Below are 25,889 nucleotides of genomic sequence, written 5' to 3' on the forward strand. Positions count from 1 at the left end.
TAGGTGTGGAAATTGCGCGCTCTCGGTTACTTCTCCAGCCACTTTCCCCAGCATAAAGGAATACGCGAAAACCAACTGTTTGGTAGCGTTGGTAACTGAACTACAGTTTTTATTAAAGACATCTTTTGAGGTCTGGAGGGCTGCTAAGCCCTTCGCACTGCTGTAAACAGCTGGACTCCGGAAGCCAAAACGCAAACACTCCCCGACCCAAAGGACCGAAGCGCTACGAAAAGTGTGGTAGGGACAGTAGGGAAACATCACGGAGCAAACGCCGCGAGGGGCGCCGCGCGTGTCCAGCAGACGCTGCGGCGGCGCGGGAGGCCCCGCCCCTCAGTTCCCCTCGCTCCGCCCATGGATCCCGCCCCTTCCCGGTCCGCGTACCCGCGCGCCCCGCCTGCGGACGGAAGCGAGAGCGAGGCTGAACGCCTGACGTCAAGGCGACACCGCCAAACCTCGCCCAGAGTCAGGCGTGTAAACCAGCCTAAGCGGCGGCAACGCAGAACCGCCGTGGCGCCGGGAGCAGCAACCGGAGGGAGCGCAAGGCGCAGGGCGACGCTGGCTACGGGGACCCGGTGACAGCGTGAGAGGTTCGCAGAGTGCGTGCGTAGTCGGTGTGGGGAGAGTCGGCGGGGGCAGCCGCTCGGGGCGGGGGCCCAGGCGCCGGCTGAGGGGAGCGGGTGGGGTGCGGCGCGGGCCGGGCGGGGTGCCCTCAGCGGTCAGGGGCCCCGGTGGCGGCGATGACGGCAGTCTCTCGGGGCGCGGCAGGTAATGCGAGGGCCCGGAGCCTGGCCGGCAAGCGTACTGCCTCTTGGCTGGCGGAGGCGAGCTGCTGCTGCCGCCGCCGCCGCCGCCGGGGAACAGCGCGCTTTGCGGAAGGGGTCAAATGTCTGAAATATGGCGGAGGAAGTGAGAGCCGGAGGACCCCCCCCCCATTCACCCCGCGCTCTCGATCCCTCTTGCCTGCGGCCGCTGCAGCCTCTCCCCTTGCCCGTCATCCCCCCTAGTTCCCCTGAGGACTCGCCCCCGCCCCAGAACCCCCTCGCTGTCCGCCTGGGTTCCCTCCCGGGTGTGGGTGGAAGTTAGAACGGAAACCAGAAAGTTGTCTTTTACGAAGACTAAGCTTCCCCCAGCCTTGATCCAGAGCGAGGAACGTTTGGGGCCAACCACTCCCCGGCGCCCTGAAGGCTCGAGCCTGACAGGGAAAAAGTTTTCCTGAAACGGGGCTGGTTTGCTCCATTTGTTGCGGGAAGTGGCAGGAGGACGGCAGCGGAGGGAGCCCCACCTAGTCTGGCAGCAACCACCGCGTAGAGAAAAACTGTTAAAGGGGCCTTTCCCTTCGTCAGCAGAGGAAATCTCCCTCTCAGTGAGCGAGAAAGTCCAGGAAGTTTGTCCTCTTTTTCGCCATCTCGATGTGTCTAATCCTAAACCTGTCAGCGCCTTGAATTTTATTTAAAACTACCCCCCAGTGAACCGGGCCATCGGGATTTTTCTGAAAAGAGTGAAAAGAGATCATCCTTGCTAGTTTAAGCAGATGACTTGCTTTCCCCTCGCTTGTCCCCCTCCCATCCTTTTTTATTAGTTTGGAAAACATTTTTGCCCTGCTTCTCCTGTTTCTCGTGAACATAAGCAGTTCTGTTTTACAGTAACGGGAAATCAGATATTTAACGGGGTAGAAAGTTTAAATGAAGGTTGATTTTAATATTTTAAAATGTCTAATTGAATTTTTGTTTCGCTACTGGCATGTAATATATAGTGAGTGTTAAAACTGAAAGCTTTACATAAGTTTTATTTTTAACGCCCCTCCCCCTTGCCCCCTTTTTTTGTAATGAAAATGCTCTTTGGACTTGCTCAACAAAATTTGATCTTAGCAAGAAGTAACTTATAAAAAGGGAAGCCGTTCATTTAACTTGAAGCTCCCATCACTCCCAAAAGCTGACTCTTCATTAGTATTTGAGTCATAATGGAGTCATGGGACTTTTTAAGGCCCGGAAAGGACTATTGAGGTCATCCAGTCCCACCCTCTCATTTTATGGAGGAGGAAACTGAGGCCTAGGAAAGATAACTAGTTAGTGGTCCTGCTGACTTTTAGGACTGTAGTCTTATCTGTAATGGGTAATCTAGAGAAAGAAATAACTTGAAGGACACAGAGTTCTGAATGATAGTTTTATTTGAACCCATCCACACTTTTGATTTCTGAACTGCAGTGTTTTCACGTGCATTTTCTTGTTTGGCATTTATAATGAATTTCGAGGCTGCCTCATCTGAGGAATTCCCAAAGTCAGTCTGTGAAATGCATGTAGCCAGTTTGGTTTTAACGTGCCAGATATCAAGACTCAACTGAAGAGCCCAATAATAAGTTGGTGTAACTTTAAAATACAGTATGGGGCATGAGAAGGAATGTTCTTGTTTTTTGCTCTCCTCCCACCCCATGAAATCATCTCTCTTCCTGTCTATGACACATATCACTTCCTGTCTTCTGTTATCTTTATATGTATTTTTGTTGTGTATCCCGCTAACTTGTAAGCTCCAAGGACAGGATGTGTTCTTTGTATGCCCCAAAGCAGTGGCATGGGTACCTTTCATATACACAGTGCCAGCTTCAGTGTAAGCACCGTGAGGGTAGGGAATTGGTTCCTTTCATTCTCCACTGTGCGCCTGTGCACATAGTGTTTAGCATTTAGCTTTAGGGGCTAACTGTAATGAACACTTAAAAAGAGAATATTTAAAAAAGAAACTTGTATTCCTTCAAAAAGAAACATTTCCACATTGGCTTTGGAACCTTGAATGTTACAAATTGATTTCCATTTTATCTTCACAACAGTTCTTCACTATAGAATTTCTTTATTTTTCTCTTAGTTCTATAAAGGGAAGGTAAGCCCCTCATGGTAAGGAACTACCTTGTAAGGAGGGCCTAGCCAGATGTAATAAAGAATTGATCATAGAAAACCTTGATCTGTGTACCTAAGGATCTAATCAAATGTGTCTTCCAATGTAATTCAAGATTGGTAGGCCTATGCAAAGATTGATAACATGGCGACTAATTATACATGTTTTAAATATAAAGTCTTAAAATTTGGATGAGAAACTGCTCGTGTTCAGTTTTCTTTGTCATTAGTTTTAGGTACTTAATGGATATCTGTAAAGGAAGTCAAATTAATCAGTAGGACTTAATCTGATACAAAGAGAATTTGGCTGATTTTACAAAGGTGCCATTTTATTCCCCCCCCCAGAAGTGTAGGTTAAATAGGCAATTTTATTATGAATATAAAGATCTTACTGATATGCATGAATCATTTAACTAAAGACTTAATGTTTTCCTGTGTGTATTGATCTGTAGTGTCTAGATTTGACTGGCACCAGGAATAGTTTAGTATTTATGAACTAAATATTCAAAAGCCGCTTTTTCCATTATGACAATGATGTCACATGTTCAGCCTCGAAAAACTTAGTATTTATCTTTCTTAAACTTATATAAGGTTGTGACTAAATACATTCCTTGATTATCCCGCCCACTATCAGTTTTGAGGACTACGTACACACATGGTGTTAGAGATTAAGCTGAAGTTTTACTGTATGCCTTTTCAAATAGCCTTTCTTTTAGAAATTAAGAAACACATTTTGGCTGATGTAATAATTCCTTGTATTGTAACATTGGACAAGTTTTCCAGTAAACAGTACGGTCCCATGGCTTACCTTTGTGCTGAAAACCTAATTTTTTTCAGTATCTTAGATATTTTGCAGTAGCATTGAAAGGTACTGATTACCTTTTGAGGACTTAAGTCTTTTAATTTATTCTTTGGAAATCTCTTAAACACAATGGAAGCAGTAGCTACATAGAATGAATTTAGGCACTTGCAGTAAAGACTGGCATGGTATACAGACAGATATGCAGGGCGGGGCAAAAATAGGTTTGCAGTTGTGAGTATGCAAAACACAGAATTTATTCTTGTATTATTATTATTTCATTATTTTTCCATACAACTGTAAACCTACTTTTGCCCCACCATGTGTAATCTGTTGTACTTCGTTTGAATCTAGTTTGAGCACTGAATTATAAAACTAATCCCTTCGGTCACCGATTTCTATTTTAAAGAAGAAACGTTATGAGGAATTTTTTGTGCTACGTTTAAAAAGAAATTGAAATCACTTTTTTAAATGTACCACTAACAAAAAGATACATCTTCACACTGGTGCGTTTATTGCTGGTGTTAGTCAAATTAAGGGTACACAGCAACTGATTTGTTATTTCAGTAGCAATTTAGAATTTTTTTTTTGCATCAGTAGAAGGTCAAAAAAACTTAAACTGTGTTTCCAGGGAACCTTAAAACTTATAAAAGAAAAAAATGAAAATTCAGAGGAGTGAGTGTGTACCAGGTTTTCAAATAATCTGTAAATTACTTATCAGAAGAAAAATATATGCAACATGAGTTGCAGAATTTCCATCTGGTTTTTGTTATACAGAACAATATTCTACAGTATTACTCTGCTTAAAATTGTTTGTATATGAGGTGCTTGAGTACTAGAAATATACTCACTTATTTTTTATGGTAATGGAAAAATACAATAAAGAAATATATTCACTTTTAAATTAAGACTTAGTCTCTCTGACCATAGAGAGTAATTATTTAATGTTCTGATTTTGAATTTTACATTGAACTGGTTCCTTAAGGTCACTGTTTTAGTTATGCAGTTTTATAGTTTTGTAGTTATGTTACTACATACACACTCTTATCAGTGAGACCTTTTAAATTTAAACTGGATTCCGATCTCATGAAATAACTTGCTAGGTAATCTTTTAAAGTGGTGGGGGATTAAAAGTTTTTTAATGTTGTACTAGTAGACTGAATAAAGATATTGAAGGAAGAGAGCATCTATTAAAAGTTATAAATAATTTTTTATCAGTTTTTTAAGTTGACTTAGAATCATCACTTTTACTACATCACAGAGCTGTTGCTGAGATTTCAGTAGTTGGTTTGAAAATTTGTTTTAGTAAATATGTTCTTTTAGTAAAAAGAAACTTAGCATTTCGTTAACTAATTTTATTTTTGAAAATATACCATGAACTTATTGCTTCATTGGTAAATCCATTGGTAGATTACCTCTATCTGTTGCTTTCTTTGTCTTGTGGGAAGGAAAAGAAAGATGAGAGAAAATCTGTTTTGTCCATTTAATAGCAGTTTTGGCAAAAGTTTTTGGAAAGGAAATGGAAAATGTTACATAAAATAAAATTCTCATTATCTGTATCTTCTAAAATTTATCCTTCTCACTAGAATATATTTTTCAAATCATTTTATCTTTTTTTTTTTTAAGTTGGGTGACTGTACCCATTCTTAGTTAATGGCACTGAGAGTATCACTAAAGACTATTAATATAACCTCTACATTTAATTGATAGTTTTCAGGTGTCAAAAGTGGCATGCATATTGCATCCAACTGTTACCTTGTGTTTCAAGGTTACAGTTAGAGTATTACTATTACTACGTAGTTATAGTTGCTGCTTCTAAGATTATGAATTATCATTAAGCTCCTTGATGACAATCCGGAAACTCGGGAATTCCTTAAGAATATTCAGTTCTGTACTGTATAGATAATAAAGAAGAATAGGAATGAAGTATATAAACATTTGTATTATTTTCTTCTGCTCTTAAAATTGTGAAACTAGGATATTAAATACAGAATTTGTATTAGTAAGACTAGTTAAGTTTTCAAATATGTTTGTCTTTCTAATTTTCTTATTAAAGCGTTTAGAATATGAAAAAGTATAAAGAAGAAAATATCACTTGTAATCCTATCAGTACAATGAATTTTTAGGCACAATTTGTGCTTCCCTTTCTGAATCTTTGCTGCTTCCTTCTTCAGTGGGAAAGATGATATATATTGTACTACTTAGAGTTGTTGAGGATTAAATGGGGTATTTATTATTCATAAATGTTTATAAAAGAACATACTAAAGTAGTACTAGTTCTTGTTTATTATAAAGCTTTTATTCTCCTGCAGCATTGCTACTCCCAATTGAAGTTGATTTAATTTTTTGATTTTTAAGATTCCCATTAAAGTGTGAATGAAAAATAATTGTGATTGTGAACAGCTTAAATAAATTGTCTAGCTCAGTGGTTTACAAAGTATTGTTCAGGGAATCCTGGTCATTACCTAGACATTTTCAGGGTTCTGCAAGCACAAAATTATTTTTATAATAATACTGAGATGTTTTTTGCCTTTTCCTTGTGTTGACGTTTGTACCAGTGATATAAAAGCAATGGTGGGTAAAACTTCTGGCACCTTAGAACAAATCAGGTCAGAGCACCACATTGTATAGTAATCATTATATTCTTCATTACCATCAGAGAAGGAAAACTCTGACTCCAAAAAACCTCCGCTGCCTTGCGGCATACCTCTTCAGGGGAAAGGCTAAGGGAGTAAACCCCGACAGAAAATCCGGAGCCGGAGTCCCTAAGGCGGTTTGACGTCGTAGTCAACACCGGCAACTCCTGCGGCGCACCTGAAGCCAAGCTGTATTGACTCCATCTTTCCCTTGGACCCTTCAGCTGCGAAGAGAGGGGGGGTCTACTGCATGGGCAACAGCAGACCCTCCATATTACCCTGCCCAGGCTCTGTAGCTTCAGCGTCATCGCAAGATGTCGATTCAACACGGGAGGAGACAGATACCGTGTCACTCCCGAGTTGGACTGCACAACCATTCTCAGCGGTGCAGATAGACTCATAAGAAGCTACACCATCGTCTCTCGAGACGGACGGCTGCCGACGACTTCATTACCATGCACTTAAAAAAATTTTTTTAACCTTAAATCTTTCACCTAAATGTATTTGAAGAAGTAAACTTTTTTTTTTAAATCAAATCTCCACTCTTGTACACATAATTTTAATATATTGTGACAAAATTGGAGGTACGCGTAAAACTCTCTTTGCTGCCATGGTTGTCTCTAGGAAAAGCATTTGTGTGATTATTAGAATTGCGAGTTGGACTGCCCACTTTTTCATAAGTACCATTTTTACTTGAAAGAATCCCTGACAAACTGTGGTTATTCAGATTTGGGTATTAGGCTGAACTGTGGTTATTCAGAGTTGGGTATTAGGCTGGCATTTTTCTCAAAAATAAAGTGAGCCTGTTGCTTTAAGGAAAAGATTCACATTATTTGGAGGCAGTGATAAAGTTCTGGTTTTCAAGTGAAAATTAGAATTTTGGAAAGCTTGTATCAGCCACTGTGCTCTCAGTAGCTTCCCAGTATTTAAAATATTTTCCTGATGATATTGGTGATGTTAACATGTTTTTTAAAAAATAATAATATGTAATGATGTGGGCCAATATTTGAAGATCTGTATAATTGTGAACCATTATTTTCTAAGTGACTAATGCATGATACTACAAAATCATGCATGGGCAAGAAATTGCAACCAGTTTTGGTATAGGGTAAAGAAAAATATCCATATTTATCTGCAAATGTTATTAAAATATTCCCATTGTCTGTCAGGATATTCACTTTTTTTCTTACTACTCATCTTTCCATGGTATTCCCATGATGTACTCTGAATGTTTAATATCACTTTTGACCTGTGTGTGTGTGAGAGAGGAGAATAGGAACCATAGATAAATGTGAGGCAGTGTTTTCTTGTGCGTTAACTTGAAATCTCTTAATATAGAATAATTTGGGGTTTAATATTTTTGCAGTCTTTTGTGTAGTCTGTTCAACTTTTAATCATAGTAATGGATTGGATAATTTTTATTTTTTTAAGCCTATTTTTGTTTCAATTCTTGTTTTATACTCCTGATTACTCATAGATAGTTTGCATGTGTGTCCAAGTTTTGGCATAACTTTAAAAGAGCAGATTTTTAAGATAATAGTTGACTTTCACAATTTTAGGATATGTGGTAGCTTTCTTATAATGAAGGCATGGACCTTTTTCTATTTCAAGTTTATTAATGTCTCCTTGACCTGAGCATTTGGTGTGTTGTCCGCGAAACAAATGATAATGGATAATGTTCTTCTGGGAGAAAACTGTTTTTCGTGTTTAAAAACAGTTGTAGCAATTCTTGTTGAACAACTTTTTATAAACCTTATGGCATAGAACAGTTTCAAATTTTAAAGGATTTTTAGGCTAACCTGCATTTGGTTCAAGTAGTAAGTTTCAGATTATGAAAGAAGAAAGGTAAATTATACTGCACTCAGTTTCTTGGAAATTTAGTGACATTTACTTCCCTAGAGATAATAAATTTGGTGTGTTCTGTGAAGAAAGGGAGGGGGTATTGAGTCAGAGCGTCACTATGAAAGAATAGAGTTGACTGCAGCGGAGGAGAAAGGGGTGTGGAGTGGTGTAGGGAAGGATAAATTTAAAACTGCCAATGTTAGGGTCTCTTCAGAGATTAGAACTCCTGCCTGCTGGAGCTTAATCCCGCAGTAAGGGAGAGCATTTAATAAGCAGCTTTAGTTCTCCCTATATTAAATAATTAGCCAGTAAGCTATTCTGTTTGTTCTGGATTAGGGAACATACTGAGATCATACTTTATGTCCAGGACATCCAAATTAGTCACAAAGTTACCCTTGGCTATTGGTTATGCAATTTAGTTGCTCGTTTAAAAATGTATGACTTTTTATACTTCATCATCCTTCAGCAAAGAGAAGACAGTTTCTAAGCTTTTAAAGACAGAAGAGCATTTATAACATTTTTCTATTGTTTTTATGAAAATGATGGTGGTGATAATAACAGAAAAGAAAGTGAGGGTGGTCTATAAGAGGGTCTCATTCTCATGAGCAGAGCTGCCATTACCTGGTTTAACAGGAATGATGGACTCCACTTTGAAAAGCACTTGTTATGCTTTCATGATAGATCTTGTTCACTAGAGGGTCCTATATAGAAGATAAATTGGTATTCTCGTTTAGAAATTATGTTCAAGCTTCACTAAGCAGAATTTCACTGAGCAGAGTTGAGAGTACTTTTGCTCTTTTTACTCCCCAGCAGGTCCTTTTGCACTTTTCTCTACGCAGATTGGACACATTTTATTTTACTCATAAACTAGCTGATTCTTTTGAGCATGAGGGGTAAATCTGAAAAGTGATGTGCTAATTTTGATTAGTTGCTAGACCTTCGTTTGTGCCCTGTTGTCTTAAATGTAGCATGGTTAGTTGTGATAATTTTGACCTGGGTACCTAAGCTTCAGTTCTCTCTCTGGCATTGGCCGTGAAACCTTGAACAGAACTCCTTTCTTTATGTAGAAAAGTTTGATTGCATGGCTGTTAAGGTCTTTTTGAGCTCTAAAATCTTATTTCTGTGATACTGCCCTTATTGAAGCCATAATCATCTGGACTCCTGTAGGAGCTTCTTAACTTGTTCACATTTTTTGTCCTCTTACCTCAGTCTCCACCCAGAAGACAAAATCATCTTTTAAAAATGTAAATCAGGTCATGTAACACCCTCCAGTCCCAATTTTTCCCCCAGTGACTTAAAATAAAAACCAGATTTAATTCTTGCTTATTACTTCACAAGTTTACTTCCTTTCACTAAGCTCTAGCTATACTGGACTTTTTATTTTTAAGTAAGTTGTCATACAGTATAGGCCTTGTCATGTCACTTCTTTCTGATCTTGACCCAACAAATTCTTTATCACCTTTCACCTTTTGATTTTTGGTGCTTACAACTGTTGATACTTTCTATCATGATCTTTCCTCAACTGTATGCAATTCTGCCTCAGCCTCAACATTGGATCTCAGCTCAGATCCTATCTACAGAGTTTTTCCTGACCACTCTATATAAAGGAGCATTCCCTCTTCATTAGCTTCATAGTTCTTATCACAATCAATAATTATATTTACCAATTATCCTCTTACTCTAAAAATTATTTGTTTCGAGGACAGGAATACCATGTCCCTTACCCACCACAGTCTCAAATGGTTAACCCAGTAACTGGCACACAAGTAAGGGCTCAAAAAATTTACTTTGATTGAAAGAATACATAAAGTGTTCAATGATTTGTCATTATCAGTTCCCATCATAGGCTACCTTTACATAATTTTAAAGTGTTGCACCAATTTCCAACTATAATTCCTCAATTAGGGCATCTGTCTCTTGAGGACTCGTTCATCTGACTGCATGTTATTGAGAGCTAATTGTTCTCAGTTACTGTGTTAGGATTAAATTAATAATTATGCACAAAAGGTTCTTAGCAAAGACATGAAGTTAGTCCCTGTGAAATGTAAGTAGCCGTTCAAAATAATAATAAGTACCCAAATGAGTATTATTGATGAGTGCTAATAAAGTCAGAAGAAGGCATTAAAAATGAGGTGGGATCTTGCATGATATTAGAGGTATGTAAGTTACAGATTAACAGTGAATTTCAGTAGGCAGCAATATAGAAATTGGGAAGTGCAAAGTATGAATGTTCAAGGGAATTTTTCTGTATTACATGTCTGTGAAATGGATTATGTTCATAGATTCCATAATCCTTCACCTATAACCATTGGTGCCAGGTGTTTTGGAATTCAGAAGTTTTGGGAAAGATTTGTTTTGAATTTTAGTAAGATTAATCAAATACTATTTCTAAGGTGAAACATGAATAATCACACTAAATGGGTAAATAAAAACTGTAACTAGCCTCATATCAGTTCTTAGGTAAAGTGTTGCTGTGTAAAAAATTTATCAGGTCAGGTTTTGCCACCAAATTAACTGAGGAACTTCCAGGTTTCAAAGATTTTAGGATTTCAGAATTTCTTTGAGGTCTGAAATCATTACTTTGTGACTTTGAGGGGAGGATATCAGGGCCTGGAAGATGTTATTTTAAAGTAACATTACTTTTAGCTTAGAAACAGTCTCTACCAAGGAATTCTTTTTGACATTGACTCAGGGTAGAAATAGAATGCACTGCCGAGGGTGATGAGTATGTAAGGGTATGGGAGAATCACCTAATTCCTTAATAGTCCAGTTAAATGTTTGGAAATAGTGAAGATTCATCTATGTATACTGGTGCCTGGAAAATAGGAAGTGTTAAAAAAAAAAGAAGTTCAACAATTGAGAGCTCATATTTTAGCCACAATTTCTTCTTGATCAATTTTTAAAGTCTGATAAGGTACCATGCCATATTTCTTCCAATTGATATGGTTTATAATAATTATATAATACATTTAATTGTGATGTACAAGTACAATAGAAGATTAGAATAGTAATATTAATAGGACTAACATAATCTATTTAAAAATCCATGATAGAATCACTTGGTATTGACAGGAAAGAAATAAACATCTTAAGATACTACTCTGAAACTGAGAATTGATTACAAGAAGTGCTGCTTCTATTTTTTGTTTTCCCCATATGTTCTTATTCTAGGATCCTAATTAACACTCAAAACTTCAGTTCTTGTTGCCTTTTTCTATTTGTTGCATACTAATGTCCAAGGATGCAAATGTGAATGTGCTGCAGGTTTTTTGTTTTTTGTTTTTGTTTTAGATAGGCAAGTTTCAAAGCTACCTAAAAAATGTGCTTACTGACATAACAGTTATCAATAAGTGGAATAATATATGAGAAAGCCAATTAAATGTAAGAATTATTTATGACTTCTAAAGTATGGCGTGATTTTTTTATTTTTCTGAGTGGTCTTTTCTGGATTCTAAGCACTTCTTTGAATAAGCTGAGAAAATTACAGTATAAAAGGAAGAACTGTTAAATCAATTAAAACAACTTCATAAAACAATTAGCTGCGTAAGCCAGTATGGGCATTAAGCAGCTAGCATAAACTGCTGCCTAAATTGAGATATTAAAATTATTCGAGAAAATTATGTAAGTACCTGGGCTTCCACTGTCTTGTTATTTGGTTAATTTTTCTCCTCAACTTTTAGCAGATTTACTAGGGGATTTTCCATTAGGAATTTAATGGTCTTGAAATTTTATTTAGAATGTAATGTAATCATGCAAATGATGAACCCACAATCTAAAACCATGGCATTTTTATTATGGTTTCGAATGCATTTGGAGGCAGTCATGTTAAAGCTTTGTCATTTAATCCTGGTTAGGTTAACAGTATAATGAAATAAAATATTTTTTTGTAGTCATCTGTTTCTTCTCTCATGGAAGACACTAATTCCATTTATTTCTGAATTCAGCCTTCTGTTGCAACAGACTGTATGTTTTAAAAAATGTTCTCCCATCCTTGTGGAGAGAGATGCATTGTAAAATCTGAGAATTTATAGTAAAAGAAATATAGTATTCCTTCACTTATTGCGGTATTACGTTCTAGAACACGGGGACACACACACACACACACACACACACACCACCCCCACCCCGATAGGTGAAAATCAACGAAGTAGGAACCTTACATTTATTTCAGTATTTATATATATTTTAAGGCTTTATAAACCCTCCCCACAGACTTATAAACCATTCCCAGCCCCTTATTAACCTTTCCCACTCCCTTATTAACCTTTTCCACACTTTTATAAACACTACTTATGTTCTTAAACATATTCTACGCTCTTAAATCTACATACTTTTAACAGCATACGTATACAGTACCGCAAAAATCCTGCAATATAGCGAAAAATCCTCAATAAATAACTAAATATTTTTTAAAATCCTGTGATACAGTGAGGCCGCGGTAAGTGAACCGCAATATAGAGAGGGACTACTGTATTTCTGGTGTTCTTTCATTCATGAAAACTGGCGTGGTTTGTTCTGGAATCCTTACCCTTAGCTTGAATTCCAATTAACTTGTTAGAACTAAAGTGCTTCGCCTCTTGATTTTTTATACTTTTGTCCCAACAGCTCATAAACTATAGTTAAGTTTCATATATATCTATTTGAAATACAGGAAAACATATTTCCCCTAACTAATATAGGGATATCTCTGTGGTTGATGTAGTTATCTTTTTTGTTTTTTTAATAATTTATTTGTTTATTTATTTTTAGAGAGAGGGGAAAGGAGAGAGGGAGAGAAACATCACTGTGTGGTTGCCTCTCACTTGCGCCCCCCAACTGGGGACCTGACGTGCAACCTAGTCATGTGCCCTGGCTGGGAATCGAACCAGCAACACTTAACTTGCAGGCCGACGCTCAATCCACTGAGCCACAGCAGCCAGGGCCTTGATGTAGTTTTCTTATTCTGCTACCTTTTCAGCAAACATTATTGAGCACATTTGGTGTTAGTGTTAAATTCTAAAATCATAAATTCAGGAGACTTGGAAAAAATGTGGCTTCAGCAGAAATGTAGAAAAATATTTTGTTTTCTTACCCGCAATAATGGTCATGGAGTGATGGGATCTCTTTTCTTTTTTTTCTTTTTTTTTTGCCCTTCTGTGATTATGGAAACTAACACGTAAAACACTTAAAGATCAGGTTATTTAAATTAGTGGAGAATCTGGAGACTTGAATGGAGACCATCCTTTTCTTAATAAATTTAAGGACACATAATTTGGAGACAATACAGTGGTCTCTGGTGGAAACTGACCTTTTTTTTGCTAGAGATGTAGGTCTTAGGGTCTTTAGGGGGAGGGAAGGTGTTATCAGTCTCCAGAAATGCTTTTTAAAACTTATCTACCACCACCCCCACAACCCCCACCCCCGGTCACTGTAATGACAGATGTTACAAAAGACCACTGTTCTCTCATCATTTAACTAGGCTTCTGGGTCTTCAGATTTAAATTTGATCTGATCTTGAGACATTCCCTGCCACCATTCCTGGCAGTGACTTTGTTTTGCCACTTCTTCAGTACCTCATGCATAGTTCCTTCCTGTCGTGCCAGGGTGTGACCCATATGGGCCAGACTACATCTACCGGAAGCGTACATCTGGCTAAAAATGTCTCATTACATAGTGTTCACATTTATCTGTAGAGACTCAGTGTCTGAGAAGACACAGACTTAAATGAGTCTTGGTGGATAATCTTGCTTTATGAAAATGAAAATATTAGGTACTATTTCTCTCTGTCTCCCTCGCAGCTGGGGTTGCAAGTACTTGACATAGGTCTGGCAAACAAATAGTCTGAAGGGAAACTGCAGGGCCCCAATGGTATGAATGCTTTAATGTTAGACTGCTTATTATATTAACTACTTATGTAATAAAGTGGGCAGATTTAGTTTCCTATACAAAAACATACTCTACCCAAGATACCTTTCTTGTCCATTTTATCTGTAAGTCTTGATGGAATTTTTGAATATTCATATGTTGGGAGCTTACCCTCAAGAGTTACAACCCTGCTTCTCCTTCCGCAGACCACAGTAGACATTGATAATTGAGAACTGTATTCTTTCCCTTTGAGTTCAGAGTTGGTCTCAGAATTGTTCTTAACTCTGTAGTCTAGGTAACTTAATATTCTGAGTTTGTGTTTGAGCTAAAACCCATTTGTCACCAGTGAATTAATGGACAAGATCTCTCCTTATCTCTTCTGGGCTCTAGCCTATAGAGCAGGACAGGTATCAGCAAACTCTTCCAGTAAAGGGTGAGACAATAAATATTTTAGGCTTTGTGGGCCTCTCTGTCACAACCACTAAACTGCTATTTAAGGATTTTATTTTTATTTTTATAGAGAGGGGGAAAGGAGGGAGAAGGGAAGAGAAACATGAATAGGTTGCCTCTCATACATGCCCCGACCAGGGACCAAACTGCAACCTAGACATGTGCCCTGACCAGAAATTGAACCAGCAACCTTGTTTTCTTTGCAGGACGACATCCAACCAACACCACCAGCAGGGCTCAATTCTGCCATTATGTCTGGTTGGCCAAAAAGTATGTTTTTTTCTGTAAAATAAAAGATACATTTTTCATTTTCACCAATAACTTTATTAATTTGGATATTTTATGTCAGCTATCTCCCATGTGGTAAAACATTGATTCTTTCTTAATGTCTCGAGTTGATCCCCATCAACTTCAACTGGTCTACCCAACTGGAGCATCATCCAGTGAGAAATATCCATCATGAAACTTTGCAAATCACTTTTGACACATTCAGTCAGTCACAGCACCTTCTGCATACACTGCACAAATCTTTTCTTGAATTTTAGTTGCATTTTTACCTTTCTTGAAATAATAAAGCATAATATGCTGAAAATGTGTATTTTCTTCCATTTTCAGTATTAAAATGGCTACACAAAAATTCACCAATTTTTTTTTTTTTTTGGCATGCCTGTCACAATAAAGTCTTAACAAAATTGTCTCAAATGAAGTTAAAGACAACTAAGCACTACTAGAAACAGCTTACAGGAAAAAAAAACTAACTTTTTGACCAACCCAATATAATGAGTAACTATGGACAATATGCAGTTAATGGCTGTGTTTCAACAAAACTTTATTTACAAAAATATAGGCAGCAGATGAATTTGGCCTGAGGGCTGGAGTTTGCCAACCCCTGCCCTAGGGCAAGAAACTGGTTTTGGTTCATTCAACAAACAATTGCCTTTTGTATTCCAGGCACAGTGTTAAGTGTTGGTTATGGAGCAACTATATGCGTAGACCTCTGGCCTTAAGGTATTTGAGCCTTAACTGAGTTTTTTTGTTTGTTTGTTTGTTTTGCACATGGCAGATAGATACAAAGGAGACTGAGGAAAAATATGGCTGTACATCTGCCTCATTTGTGAGATTTTAGGCAAATATCCTAACAGCCATGTTCTGTAGTACATAGTGTGGTATTAACTAAAAGCAATCTCAGTATGCTTTAGATACCAGATGCTGTGGTATTAGTTAACATCCTGTTGTGAAAAATAGGGAACCTAAGATTCATTTTTAAAAGTACCTTTAGTTTTCTCAATATTGGTATGTTTTTCTTCAAAATATCCAGTACTGTTACTTACAAAATGAGTCAAGTCTCTTGACCCATACTCAGAGACTCTGTTAACTTCAGACACTTGCTGTTTTTATTTTCCTGTTCCTTTGTACGCTGAGATGCAGTCAGACCTTGCTTTCTGTTGTAGTCTAATCTTATTTCTACATTTTGCTGCGTTCTGTGCCTTTGCTGTCATGTCTCTTTTCTCAGTTATTTCTTTCCTATTCAGATACTATAACTTAACTCATTTGCCCCATTCTTCATAAATCTGTTTCTGATCTTTCTTCTGAATTTCCATTGTATTTTTGTTTCTCATGATATTTTCCATATTTTTATGTCTCGTCTTTTTTACAAAACTCCAAGCTTCTTGGAAGCAAGTATAATTGTTCATTTTTTAACCTTCTGGTGACTTCACTTAATGCGTATTCAGATACTAAGTAGTTGAAAGGTACACATCTGTCTCTCTCTCTCTCTCTGTCTCTCTCTCTCTCTCTCTCTCTCTCTCTTTCCTTCCTTCCTCCCTTCCTTTTTTAGAGCAAGCAGAAGAGAGGGAGACAGGGAGGGAAACATCAGTGTGTGAAACATTGGTTGGTTGCCTCTCACATACCCCCAACTGGGAACGTGGCCTGCAACCCAGGCATGTGCCCTTACTGGGACTCGACCCTGCAACCTTTTGGTTCACAGGCCAGTGCTCAATCCACTGAGCCACGCCAGCCAGGACTTGCTTTTTTTTTTTTTTTTTTTTAAGGTACACATTTTTTAAAAGTATATTTTGATTATATTGTTACAGTAGTCACAATTTGTTTTTACCCTTTGCTCCCCTCTTTCCAGTAGGCCCCTTCCTTCCAGCAATCCCACCCCCCATTAGTTCATGTCCATGGGTTGTGCATGTAAGTTCTTCAGCTTCACCCTTTCCTATATTATTAACTTCCCCCTGTCTATTTTGTACCAACCAATTATGCTTCTTAGTCCCTGCACCATTTCCCTATTTCTCCCCCTTCCCCCTCCCAATTGATAACCCTCCAAATGATCCTCATACTTATGTTTCTGTTTTGGTTGTTAGCTTAGTTTGTTTTTGTTTTTATTTTTTATATTCAGTTGTTGATAGTTGTGAGTTTGTTGTCACTTTAATGTTCATAGTGTTGATCTTCTTTTTCTGAAATAAGTCCCTTTAACATTGTATATAATAAGGGCTTGGTGATGATGAACTCCTTTAGCTTTACCTTGTCTGGGAAGCACTTTATCTGCCTTTCCATTCTGAATGATAGCTTTGCTGGATAGAGTAATCTTGGTTGTAGGTCCTTGCTTTTCATCACATTGAATACTTCTTGCCAGTCCCTTGCCTGCAGACTTTCTTTTGAGAAATCAGCTGATAGTTTTATAGGCAACCCTTTGTAGGTAACTCTCTGCTTTTCTTTTGCTGCTTTTAAGATTCTTTCTTTATCTTTATCCTTTGGCATTTAATTATGATGTGTCTTGGTGTGGTCCTCTTTGGGTCTACCTTGTTTGGGACTCTGTGCTTCCTGGACTTTTATGTCTATTTCCTTCTCCGAATTTGGGAAGCTTTTTTTTTTTTTTTTTGTTATTTTTTCACATAAGCTTTTGATTTCTTTCTCTTCCTCTTCTCCTTCTGGCACCGCCATGATTCGGATGTTGACACAGTTAAAGTCCCAGAGGTTCCTAAGCCTCTCCTCATTTTTTTCAATTCTTGTTTCCTTATTCTGTACTGGTTGACTTTTTTCCTTCCTTATATTCCAAATCATTGATTTCAACCCCGGTGTCCTTCCTTTCATCATTGGTTTTGTGTGGATTTTTCTTTGTTTCATTTAGCATAGCCTTCACTTCTTCCCATATGCGTCTGCCATACTTAAGCATATTTGTTACGTTTCTGAGGATTTTTATCACCAGTGTTTTGAACTCTGTCTGTTAGGTTGGCTATCTCCTCGTCACGTAGTTCTCCCACTGGAACCTTGATCCATTCCCTCTTTCAGGCCATATTTCTCTGACTCCTTATCTTGCCAGGTTCCTGTGTGTGTTTGCTTCTGTGTCTTAGGTAGAGCTGTTGCTCCTGTTACATTGTAAGGGGCGGAGCCTTAGGGACTTGTCAGTACAGGGTGACCCATTTCATCACATTGTGGTGCTGTGGGGGGGAGGGGTCTGAGAGGGAACAATGCTGCTTGCTCAGGACTCGCCCCTTTTCCAGACACTTCTCCCACTTCCATATGAGACTGGTGCCTCTCTAGCTGTTGCCCTGGCCGTAGATACCAGAGTGGGTGGGTCTGCAGATGTTCTAGGATCGTGAGGGCCCTTTAAACAAGCGAACTCTGCTGAGAGACTGGCGGTTTCTGCCTCCACCCCAACTCCCACTGCTTTGCACAGTCAGATGCAATGGAGCTTTATTTTCTCCGACACAGGAACCATGAGCTGTGTGGTCTGTTCTGGTGCTGGGAGTGCTCCCTAGGTGTCCCGCTCTACTTTTTAAAACATGTGACTGTGCTTTCCACTGGCCTGCCGCTGCTGCTGCCATCACCACACCATGTCCTCTCCGACCCTCCTACCTGTCTGAATGAGTGTTTCTTCTTTATATCTTTTGTTTGTTGGACTTCCATGCAGCTCGATTTCCTGGAACTTCCAATTATCTCTAGTTTTGATGTAGTAGTGTTCTTTCTTATTTGTTTAGTAGTGAGACGCAGTGTGTCTCTCTAGGCCTCCATCTTGACTGAAAGTCTAAAGTACACATTTGTAATTAAGCAAGTGTTCCTTGATAAACATCCTTGGACTTTTATCCAAATGAGAAAATACATGTCAGTATATGTCATATATTGTAAAGGCAATACAAAGAGTTCTGTGTCCATAAACACTCAAACTTGTTTTACAATGCTAAGTGCTACAACCAATTTGGTTTTTAATTTCCATGTTTTATTTCAGAAACGAATGATTCTGTTGTAAAAAAAAAAAGAAAACCTATGTGGTACCCAAAATGATTGCAAGATGTTTTTTACACTTTCACAGTTCCACATCTTTAAGATTATGAAACACGAGAGGAAGCAAATTTCTATCAAGGTGCATCCAACCCAAGATCACAAACCATTTTGGTTCCCTCAGGATAGAGGATTTCCTGGGACACAAGACTTTTCTACATTGAAACCAGGACTGTTAGCCTGATTCCACTTAAAAAAGTAGCCATTTCCTTTGCATGTCACTGTGCTAGCACAGTTTCAAGGAGGTGTGATAAAAACCTAGTAACTAGGTGATTGATTTGGTATGGGAGGATTATTGAGGGCACTTGGGCTTTTACTAAGTTTCTGAATATTATTTTAGATACATATTCTTTAATACTCAAATGTATTTGTACAAAAATATTTGATTAATTCATCTATTTACAGGTGTATTTGTATGACATAGCATAGTGGTCTTATCAGAAGGTGGTGCTACTCAAATTTATAAGAATTTCGTAATCTGTCAGGTGATTAATACTTTATTTAAATGTACTTTATTAGCTATAGCAAAATGTACTTTATTAGCTATTGGCCTGAAATTTCCCTTAGTTTCCTTGAAATTGGTTTAAGCTTTGGTCAAGAAATATCTAGGATAATCTATTATCTTGTCATTCCTTTGCTGGAATTAGCATTTGTACATGTTAATGTTACATAAATCAGTGAGCACCATGGCTAAGATCTCTTTAATAGGAGGTATACGAGGTCTGTCCAGAAAGAGTCCAACCGTGTTAATATAATGAGAACAGTTTGCGCAACATTTATGTAATCTGGAAGCCAAGTGGACTGGAATGTGCATGTGTGAACAATGGTGATTTTACTGTACTAGTCAGTGGGAGCTGTAGATGCCATTAAGGAGTATGTGTACTGTGTGGCCATCTCATTCAAAATGACTGAGCAAGTAGAGCAACAAATCCATATCACATTTTGTGTTAGGCATGAACATTCCTCTGTGGAAACTATTTGGATGATTCAGAAGGCTTTCGGGGATGATGCAATGCGTGCAGCGCAAATAAAAATGCACAAATACTTCAAAGATGGTCAAGAATCTGTTGAAAGTGATCCATGTTCTGCAAGGCCTGCAACAAGCAGAACACCTGAGAATGTTGAGCCTCTCCAGCCCAGATTTGGAACCCTGCAACTTCTGGCTTTTCCCAAAACTACCATAATATCACCTTTGAAAGGGAAGGGATTTCAAACTGTCGATGAGATTCAGGAAAATACAACGGGGCAGCTGATGGTTATTCCAACAAAGGATTTTGCAGTGTTTTAAACAGTAGAGGAGATGTTGGGAGAACTGTGAAGTCCAAGGTGCCTACTTTGAATGGAACTGAGGTGTCATTGTCCTATGCACAATGTTCCTTGTTTCTTATGTTTTCTTCGATAAATGTCTGTTTTTCCTGTTACATGGCTGGTGACTTTCTAGACAGACCTCATATAACTTTAAAGTGGCTACTAAAAATCCTTGCAGGAAGGTGGGCTGACCAGGGGAGAGCAAAGGGTAAAAAAATGGAACAACTGTACTAGAAAAACAAAAAATAAAAATAGAAGAAAATGAAAAGATAACAACGACAACAAAATCCTTGCAAATTTTATCAGCAGTTAAGCCAAAATGGGACATAAACTATTCTGGGACATGCACTGTGCCTGATAGTATTGTTGGAAAAGAGCCATTAAAAATATTGATACTTTATACCAAAAAGGACGATAAAGATCTGGTTCCTTCTCTCTCTCACCCCCTTTTTATAGTTTCTCCCATTTGCCTCATGGAGCTATGTGGAGTAATAATGGTGTCCTTAATTTGATTAATCTGTTGGATAAAATAGGCTCTTTTGGGGTGGTTTGTTTGGTTGGTTTTCTTTTGTTATTTGTCTTGTCTTAGGAATGTAAGTAGACTTTTGATGGTAGTGTAGCTTTTCCTATTTTTTTAAGACTTTTTAAAGAAGATTTTATTTTTATATATTTTTAGAGAGATGGAAAGGGAGAGAAACATTGGTTGCCTCTCTCACATTGATTTGTTGTCTCTCACACCCCCAGCTGGGGACCTGGCCCACAACCCAGGCACGGGCCCTGACTAAGAATCAAACCAGCAACCTTTCATTTCTCTTAATCCATTGAGCCACACCAGCCAGGGCTATTTTAACTTTTTATGTTTCTTTTTGCCATCTCGTGAGGCTTGATACCTTATACCCTGGACCACATTGTAGGAAAAATTACTTGTGCCTTTAAAGCAAATATATCCAACATTATATTCCTGTGTGGAAATGTAAAGGTAAGATTTGGGTGATGAAAAGGCTTGAAAAGGCAAAGTGGAAAATTTAAAGTTGAAAAAGAATGGTGTCCTTTTCATAAGAGGAGGAGAAAATATACTTCTTTGCTTATAATAGTTTGGGTTGATTTTTTTAAGACCTGACCTTAGAAGAATGTGAAGTAAACACTGGCAGTGGTGTCACCATACCAGTAGTATCTGTTTATTCCTAGAGGAATAAAAAATAGTATATAAGATGCCACTCCCCTGTTTACAAAGGGCTTCAGATAAAGAGGAAAAGGAGCAAGTCCAAAGCAACTGTGGGCAAATGATTTTTTATGTTACGGTTTATTGTACAACACAAGCTAGTCACTGAGAGTTTTACAGGGAGAAACTCATTAAGCCTAGAAAGGTTTTGGTTTTGCACAATATTAATTATTTCTGTTGATGTTTTTATTTCTCATAAACTGGCAAGAGTTCATCATGTTCATTTGATGAAGCCTTACAACTAAAACAATAAAACCTTAGAATTGAGATTTGTAATCATTAAATAAATTTTATATTTCAAATTAATAAGCCAGAAATACTGAGTGAAACAAACTACACATAGTATGTTTATAATCTCACTTAACAAATCAATGTTATTTCTATGCCTGAAGCCTTTTGACACAGCAGTGAAGATCATCCTTCTAATCTCTTTAGGAATAAAAGATGCCACTGCCATGTCCATTTCATTTATCCAAAAGATAAAAGACCATGCTAAACCTAGTCTATTCCTCTTAGGCAACTTTTCTGGTGTAATAGTCTCACTATCCACCTGTTTGATCATGGTGCATCTTACTGTTCTCACACCCATCTAGTCAGTTACCATGTTCTCTTGATTATGACTTACCTGTTTCTCAAATATACCTTCTGGTTATTTCTTCTGTCACTGCCCAGAGGTCATCATCTCTCACCCGTGGTAAACTTTTACTGAATTTCTAAAATTCAGAAAACTAATATTTAGTTTCTGTGATCTTACTAAAACAGATATGTATATATTATTTCCCAACTTGAAAACTCTGTCTCAGTTTCTTAGAATATAGGTCAAACTCCTATTTTTTCTTTTTCTTTTTTTATATTTTATTGATTATGCTCTTCCATTTGTCCCAAATTTTCCGCTTCCCCCTCTACCCAGCACCACCCACTCCCTCAGGCAGTCCCCACACCGTTGTTGATGTCCGTGGATCATGTGTATAAGTTCTTTGGCTACTCCATTTCCTACACTGTACTTGACATCCTCATGGCTACTCTGTAACTATTGATTTGTACTTATTAATGCCCTCACCTCTTCATCCATTCCCCCACACCCCTTCCCATTTGACATCCATCAAAATGCTCTCTGTATCCATGATTCTGTGTCTGTTTTTGTTTGCTTAGTTTGTTTTTTTAGATTCAATTGTTGATAGATATGTATTTATCGCCATTTTATTGTTCATAGTTTTGATCTTCTTTTTCTTAAATAAGTCCCATTAAAATTTCGTATAATTGTTTGGTGATGATGAACTCCCCTAGTGTTTTCTTGTAGGGAAGCTCTTTATCTGCCCTTCAATTCTAAATGATATATTTGCTGGGTAGAGCAATCTTGGCTGTACTGTAGGTCCCTGCTTTCCATGACTTTGAATATTTCTTGCCAATTCCTCCTAGCCTGCAAAGTTTCTTTTGAGAAACCAGCTGACAGCCTTAAGGGAACTTCTTTGTAGGCATCTACTGCTTTTCTCTTGCTGCTTTTAAGATTCTCTCTTACTTACCTGGCAGGGGAGATACCATGATCACGAAGGTGGTTTTCCCAGGGCGAGGCTTATCCATTGCACTCCGGATGTGCTGACCCCTGCGATTTCCCCAAATGTGGGAAACTCGACTGCATAATTTGTGGTAGTGGGGGACTGCGTTCGCGCTCTCCCCTGAGAGAAAAAAAAAAAAAAAAGATTCTCTCTTTATCTTTAACCTTTGGCATCTTAATTATGATGTGCCTTGGTAAGGTACTCTTTGTGTCCATCTTGTTTGGAACTCTCTGTGCTTCCTGGACTTGCATTTCTATTTCCTTCACCAAATTAGGGAAGTTTTCTTTCATTATATTTTCAAATAGATTTCCAATTTCTTGTTCTTTCTCTTTTCCTTCTGGCACCCCAGTGATGTGAATGTTGGAATGCTTGAAGTTGTCCCAGAGGTTACTTACATTATTCTTGGTTTTTTGGATTTTTTTTTTTTTTGTTCTTATTGGTTGATTTTTGCTTCCTTGTTTCTGACTGGATCTTTTTTATGCTGTTGAGGTCCTCACTAAGTTCTTTGAGCATCCTTATAACCAGTGTTTTGAACTCCGATCTGATAGCTTGCTTATCTCCATTCCGTTTAGTTCTTTTTCTGGAGTTTTAATCTGTTTTTGTTTTTGTTTTTCTTTTTTCATTTGGCCATGTTACTTTTTTCTCCTCTTTTTGGCAGTCTCCCTGTGTTTGTTTCTATGTATTAGGTAGAGCTGCTTTTACTCCCTGTTTTGGTAGTGTGACCTAATGTAGTATGTATCCCAAGCTGGGTGCTTGAGGTATGCCCTTCATGTGGGCTGAGTACACCTTTCTCTTGTAGTTGAATCTTGGTTGCTGTTGGCAGGTCAATGGGAGGGGTTTACTCAGGCCAGTCAGCCACAAGGACTGACTATAACCACTGAGCACCAACCTCTGCCCTCCATGGAGGATCAGCTGTGCAGGGGGAGGGTGGTATTGCTCCGACATGGTCTGTAGCTGTCCACTGGATGCACAGGCCCTGGAGTGGTACAGGCCAAGGTAGGCCTCTACCTGTGATCTGCCTGGAGCCATCCTGTATATGCTATATGACGTAAAGCAGTCTGAGATGGCTGCTAGTTGTGCTGGGCTTGGAGATTCCCAGGTGAAGTCAAACTGTGAATCTAGGTTGTCTGCTGTTAGTGTCAGGCCTGGGGTCACTTAACAAGAGGTATGGAGGCTGGGGGCTGACTGAGGCTGGCTGTTAGAATTTAGGAAGTTGTGGAGCATGAGCCAAGACTAACCATTCATATGGAAAAGTCATGGTTAACAGTTTGGGTGGTCCCATAAGTTGGGTGGGACAGAGTCTCAGGAGATCTCCAGGGTGAGGCAAACAGTGTTAGCCAGGTTGATGGAGTCTCAGATATGGCACCCACCTGCCAGCTCTGTGGCTTTGTGTGGTAGGGCTCAGGAAGGGGACAGTGGCCTCTGCCTGCTTTTCTGTCTGGGAGAAAGCTGTCTCCCCACCTTCCACCTTGATGCGAGACACTTCAATTCCTCCCCATATGCTGCTAGTGCCTTTAAAGCTGCTTACCGCAGCACTAGAGCTCAGAGGGAGTGAGTAAATCTGTGTAGGGGCTCATTAAGGGGAACTTCTGGGACTCCAGCAGTTTCTTCAACAGACTCAATCCCCGCTGGTTTTGCAGCCAGAATTTATAGGGACTTATGTTCCTGGCACTGGAAACCTGGGCTCGGAGGCCTGGTGAGGGGCTGGGACTCCTTCCTCCTGAGATATTCCTCCTGAATTTTTATCTACTACACACGGGTGTGGAACCAACCTGTTCCGTGTCTCCGCCTCTCCTACCAATCTGGATGGATCTGGTTTCTTTAATTCCGTAGTTGTCAGACTTCCATCCAACTCAATTTCTGCCATTTCTGAGTGGTAGTGGTTGTATATTTTAGTTGTAATTTTGATGTAGTTGTACAAAGAGGCAAGTCATGCCTACCTACACTGCCATCTTGACTGGAAGCCCTCGTTTTCTTTTTCTTTTTTTATTTTATTTTTTTATCCTCACCTGAGGACATTTTTTCCCCCATTATTTTTAGAAAGACAGGAAAGGGGAGAGAGAGAAACATCAATTGGTTGCCTCTGTATGCACCCAGACCAGGGTCTGCTCCGGCACCCAGAATCGTGTTCATTAGTACTGGGGGTTGCCTATGCCCATTCCCATACTGGGGATTGAGTTTGCAGTCTTTTGGTTACAGGATGGTGCTTTAACCAACTAAGCCACACCGTCCCCAGCCATGTCAAACTCTGAAGCAAAAGAGGGCACCCCTTACTCTTCCACCTATCCCTGCCCCTATGCATTCATGATGTGATGAATACTCTTCATGCTAATGCTTTCGTCCAGAAAATCATCTTTTGAACGTCCCTTTTCCTTTAAAATATCCACTGGTCTGGTTTAAATATTGACTTAAGAAGCCATGTCTTGCATATCCTTACAGACAGAGGACTTTTCAGTGCACCCATAGCACTTTTCCCTGTAGACCCTGCTTGATTGTGAGCTAACGTAATGCAAACACTAAACATTTAATGTTTTCTCTTCATACTTGCCCCCTTTTCCCCGTTTTCCTGTGTGAGAAATAATGAGGGCTTTTACAAGGTAATGGAGTGGAGAGAATGAAATTGATTCCAGAGACACCGAGGTAGAATGAATTAGATTTCGTAATGGAGTGAAGAAGAGAGACAAATCAATGACAACTCCCCCAGGTATATAGTTCAAGTGTATGCTTTTGAAGTCCTTTGGGTGCTTCAGACTTTAAGCATGGTAAATAACTAGGTAGATAAGATTTTTTCAAATACTAATTATAATTTTGCTGGAATTACAATCTACAGGGCTAGTATAAGAACTTTTACGTAATTGTTTTCAGTTGGGAATTATGGCATCTGTCAGTAATCGGTATGAACTAAAATGACAAGTTGTCCATCATTTACCTTGTTAGTGGTCTTTTAAAAATCCAAATTTATTTTAAAAATTGACTGCTTATATGTTACTGACTGGTGTCAAACATTTAATGTAGCATAAGTTATTTCATTTGAATCTTAAAAACTTTAAGCAGTAGATACTG

General features: G+C 38.6%; 1 protein-coding gene and 1 non-coding gene across 2 annotated transcripts in view; both read left to right on the forward strand.

Annotated features, from left to right (window-relative positions):
* The first annotated feature begins 407 nt into the window (after positions 1–407).
* RAP1B (RAP1B, member of RAS oncogene family) overlaps positions 408–25,889 on the forward strand; it is a 48,882-nt gene continuing 23,400 nt past the window's right edge. Inside the window, exon 1 of the mRNA XM_090273579.1 lies at positions 408–587. The gene's annotated coding sequence lies outside the window, so the exon portion shown is untranslated. The remainder of the gene's footprint in view (positions 588–25,889) is intronic.
* Positions 22,786–22,949, forward strand: LOC150012121 (U1 spliceosomal RNA). Its single transcript, XR_016510849.1, has one exon. It is a non-coding gene; the product is annotated as a U1 spliceosomal RNA (small nuclear RNA).

The sequence above is a fragment of the Furipterus horrens genome, unplaced genomic scaffold, assembly GCF_987537825.1.
Source record: "Furipterus horrens unplaced genomic scaffold, mFurHor1.1.pri manual_scaffold_4, whole genome shotgun sequence".
NCBI lineage: Eukaryota > Metazoa > Chordata > Mammalia > Chiroptera > Furipteridae > Furipterus > Furipterus horrens.